This window comes from Temnothorax americanus, unplaced genomic scaffold (assembly GCF_048541705.1).
Source record: "Temnothorax americanus isolate GAGA-0224 unplaced genomic scaffold, ASM4854170v1 Scaffold35, whole genome shotgun sequence".
NCBI lineage: Eukaryota > Metazoa > Arthropoda > Insecta > Hymenoptera > Formicidae > Temnothorax > Temnothorax americanus.
In genome coordinates this window covers 814,380-819,546 of record NW_027509496.1, presented here as the reverse complement: position 1 = coordinate 819,546, position 5,167 = coordinate 814,380, and the positions used below count along the sequence as shown (strand labels likewise).

The 5,167-nt window shown below is 43.7% G+C and overlaps 1 pseudogene; it reads left to right on the top strand.

Annotated features, from left to right (window-relative positions):
- The first annotated feature begins 1,079 nt into the window (after positions 1–1,079).
- On the top strand, positions 1,080–5,167 carry LOC143901607 (uncharacterized; annotated as a pseudogene).

Genomic DNA, 5,167 nt, shown 5'->3' with positions numbered 1-5,167 from the left:
GGTGCCGTTGCTCTTCCTGCTGCTGCCACTGCTTTATTTATATCAGCTACTTTATCGCCATCACTAATAATTAACTTCTCGAATGGGCCAGGACACGACACCAAATCGCGGTTTCTATCATAAATTTTGTGCTTAGATACACAACCGGATGGTAAAAAAGCTTAGTACATGACTTGCATGCTATCACCTCCGTTTTTATCGCCTTCTTACATGCCGAGCATCGATACTCGGCGTATTCCTCGTTCATTCTGCTAATATCGGCAGAGACAGTTAATTGACTCGTCACTTTAACACGTCACTTTCACACGTCAGCGTTTTGTGTTCGTCGCCGATGTCTACCTGTCGTACAAGGCTTCGATGACCTCTGTACGAAATGCAGTTCTCGTGTCTATGTATCAACATATTCCGGCTAGATAACACTCATGGCTACCCCCGGTCTATGAAGATATTCGTTACACAACTTTTTGACACTCTCCCTCACTTCTAAACCACCCAAAAATTAACACTTTTAAGGAGCGATGTTTTACACGTCTGCTTCTGCTGAGAGAGAGAGAGAGAGAGAGAGAGAGAGAGAGAGAGAGAGAGAGAGAGAGAGAGAGAGAGAGAGAGAGAGAGAGAGAGAGAGAGAGAGAGAGAGCAAGGAGTATCGATGTGCTTTGGAAGCCTCAATAATGAATGGTAAGTGTTGTATCTTTTGTATTATTTTGTTTTTTTTAGTGGTAAACTGTGTATGTACCTACGTATTTGATGTAACACGTATTTGATAATAATTTAAATAACATGATATTTAATGTAACATGATAATTTGTGTTACAATTTTATATTATTTTTCTGAGGCTAATCCTTAAGATAATTAGTATCTTACATGCATTAAAAAGGTTATGATGATATTTAATTCTATTATTTTTATTATATTATAAATCTCTAAAGGCTATACACATATTACAGTTGTTGTACGACAAATATAATATCGGCCTATAAAAATCAAAGTTTTGATTTATAAATTTTTTACACATCTTTATATGATTTTTTTTTATTCAGTATTTTGATAAAGTATTTTTAATTAAATAAAGACTATAATGTTATTTCAGTTTTATTTTTTCACTCTGTACCCCGGTTATTTTTATTATGACATATCGTTTTCTGTACTTTTTGGCCGAGAGCTAAATCAACTTTCTTTTAACAGTATTGTATTTTACGAAATGACCGAGTTACACAAACAATCTATCGGGGAGCGAAGGCTAAGGAGATACGCCAAAACTGAAGCTGAGAAGATATTCGCTAATATATATATATATATATATATATATATATATATATATATATTGTTGCGCTCGACCGCGCGTTCGCAGCACACACTTTCACGCACTCACTTGCGAACGCGGCGCGCAATCCCGTTACCGGGAATAAATACTCACAAATAGAAAAGAACTCGTTTAATGCAGTAATGTAATAGAACAATGGCTCGTGAACACGTCTGAACGGTTCGAAGGCCCGGCGGAGAATCTGACAGACGGCAGAAGTAAACAAACAAACGCAACAGCTCGTCGTCAAGGCTCGACGTCACGCAGCGCTTCGCGACTGCTTTTCGGGCTTCTACCGGGCGTCTCGGCACGGGCGCAACACTGCCCCCCCTCTTCCTAGATTGTCGCCCCGACAATCAAAGGGGAGCAGCGCCCAGACGAGTACAGCTTCTTGCCGCCACGACCTTTTCCTCACAATCGACCTCTGGGAAGAGCTGGCCAGACTCCCCCAAGCCGTCTTCAGAAGGGCCGTCCGCACTGTCTCGCCCTCGAGTCCTCCGGTACTCCGAAATGTCGTCCTCTTCCTCGACCGCTGCTCTCCCGCGAAATCTTCGGACAAAGGGGGGGGAACTTCCCGTGGACCCTGCGCCCCGCAGGGCTCCCTAGGTCCCCGCCCGGCATTCGCCTTATGGCCCACGGGAAAACCACGGGTCAAAAACCGTGGGCAGGCGGTCCACTTCGGATTGGGAAATCTGGCTGTCGATCTGCCACACATGGAGACTCCTACCGTTCTCACCAACACATGCCGTCGATTTCCTCTAAAACAAAAAGTCATAAGACGCACAGAAACACAAAACAAAATCGCTGTAAAAAGTTAAAAAAAATTGAACACATTTTACATTTTATTTAAAGTTGAGCCCACCCCACTAAGCTCAACTAAACCGCGCCTCCCTCATTGGGGCATTCCGATCGAAAATGCCCAGTTTTACCGCAAGTCCAACACTCCCCCCGAGCACCGACAGGATTTTTATTAAAATTTTTTTCATTTCTTTTAGAATCATCCCCCTGAACAGTTTTCACCGCCTTGGCCCTTTCAACGGCCACATTCAGGGAAGTTATTCCCTCCATCTGAAGCGCTCGCCGAATGAAATGATCGGAAACGGCCGTAACAAATTGTGCACAAGCGATTTTATCGCGAAGCTCATTTGGGCACTCGGGGTACGCCAGGCGTGAAAGTTTGTCAATTTTGGATCCGAGTGTCGCCAAATCCTCCCCGAATTTTTGTTTACGGTTTGTAAACGCGACGTAACAGTTCTGTGATTGTCGTCCCTCCCCGAAACGCAACTCAAGTTTTGTTTTAAGTTCCGCGAAATCTAACCGCTCGACATCTTGAACCGTTTCCAAGACCGAGCGTGCCTTTCCCCTCAGGCTCGAAGCCAACGCGATCGTTTTTGTGGCGTCATCCCAATAGTTCGCACGCGCGATCAAACTCAATTGCGAAAAATATTCTTGTAACGGGGTTGTTCCGTCGTACGTGTCGGGTTTCAGTTTGAACCCCAGATCGGCACTCGCGTCCGCGACACTATCACTCGCGTGTATTCGCGTTCCCACGCCGCTCGAGATCTCGTCTCTTTCTTCCGCACGCGCGACTCGCGCTACCGCGGCGCTCGAGATCGCGCCCCTTTTGCTCGCGTACGCGTCTCGCGTCCCCGCGCCGCTCGGGATCGCGTCCCCCTCACTCGCGTGCACGTCTCGCGCTTCCGCGCCGTTCGAGATCGCGATACTTCCGCGTGCGACTCGCGCCCCCGCGCCGCTCGCGACTCGCGTCCCCGAGTCTCCAGACGCTCTATTATTAGAATGACTTAGCTGTGTTTGTGCGCCGGAGTTTATCTCTCGGAGAAGACGGAGCTCCTCCTCCTGCCGGCGGAACGTCTCGGCGTACTCCCTCTCTCTCCGCGCCTGTTCCTCGCGCAAGAGCCGGACCTCTCGAATCACCGCCTGGAGGGTCACCACCTCCGACGTCATCTTCGCGGAGTCCGACTGTGGAGTCGCTACTCGCAGTCGTTTCTTTGCGGCCATGAGGAAATTGTAGCTCGTCGCTTGTCGCTCGTCTACTCCTCGCTCGTCCGATCGATCCGTTCAATCCCGGACGAGCCCCCAAAATGTTGCGCTCGACCGCGCGTTTGCAGCACACACTTTCACGCACTCACTCGCGAACGCGGCGCGCAATCCCGTTACCGGGAATAAATACTCACAAATAGAAAAGAACTCGTTTAATGCAGTAATGTAATAGAACAATGGCTGAACGGTTCGAAGGCCCGGCGGAGAATCTGACAGACGGCAGAAGTAAACAAACAAACGCAACAGCTCGTCGTCAAGGCTCGACGTCACGCAGCGCTTCGCGACTGCTTTTCGGGCTTCTACCGGGCGTCTCGGCACGGGCGCAACAATATATATATATATATATATATATATATATATATTAGAAAATAATGAAAACATTTTAAACGCGATTACAACAGATAGTATTATAAATTCACATGAGACTCAAGATATCTCTCAAGATTCTATTAATAATATTAGTGAATCTGCACATAGCAATGAAAATTTACAGCTTTCAAGGCAAATAAATGATGATAACAATAGTGAATACGTTCATATGAGACATGATCTGTTAGCAAATATTGAATCAGATAGTAACTCAAGTGATGAAGATGAAGAAAACAATGATGAGGATGAACAGGTAAATTTCAGGCAATGGCTAAGAGAATGGAACTTAAAACACAATATTACAGTAGAAGCGTGCAGAGAACTTCTTGCAAAACTAAAACTATATCATCCATAATTGCCCTTAGATCCGCGGACTCTCAATAAGACGCCTAGAGTAACATCAATTGTAGAATTCAGCAACGGTTCCTATGTCCATGTTGGATTAATACCAGAACTTGAAAGACGCCTACAAAATTGTGGACTGAAAAATTTTGGCACAAACAAAATGGGATTAGATGTTAATATTAATGGAATAAATATGACCAAAAACTGTGTCACTGATGTGTGGCCTATTTTATGTAGGTCCTTGGATTTAAGTGATGACAGACCGTTTGTTGTCGGAATTTTTGTGGGATCAGGTAAACCAGACAATGTAAATAAGTATTTGCAAGACTTTATTTTAGAGGTATTAAAATTGAAAAGTGATGGTCTGGTTTTAAATAGTGTGATGCATAAAATTTATATTAGGTGTTTTATTTGCGATGCTCCTGCAAGACAGTATCTAAAATGTATTGTGGGTCATGGAGCATATCTGCTTGTGAGAAATGTACTCAATCTGGAGAATACAAATTTCATAGAATGTGTTATTCCACTGAGACGCACACACCACGTAGTGATGAAGACTTTGTGAATCAGTCGAATCCTGAGCATCACACTGGAATATCCCCTCTTTTAATTATACCTGTAAGAATGGTAACATAATTTGTTCTGGATCCTTTTCATTTGGTGTTAGAAGGCGTCACGAAAAGATATATGACATTTATTTTAAAAGGGACAAAATCAAAAATGCGCCTCACAGCAACGGGGATTGCTGAAATTGCTGAGAGAATGAAGAACTTACGTGCTCATATTCCATCAGAATTTGCTCGTAAACCAAGAAAAATGGGACTAAACGAGCTTGGAAAATGGAAAGGAACAGAATGGAGATTATTTCTTTTCTACGTTGGCTGCGTCGTTCTCAATGATATTCTATCTCCCACTCTATACAATTTATTTTTAATGTTGCAATGCGCAATGATTATTTTGTCTACACCACGTTTCAGTAGAAATGAGTTATACGTACATTTTGCTCAGAGACTGATAAATAATTTTGTTAAAATGTGTGCACATAGAGGAGTATATTTGATAAAAAATTTATTGTTTATATTCAGTAA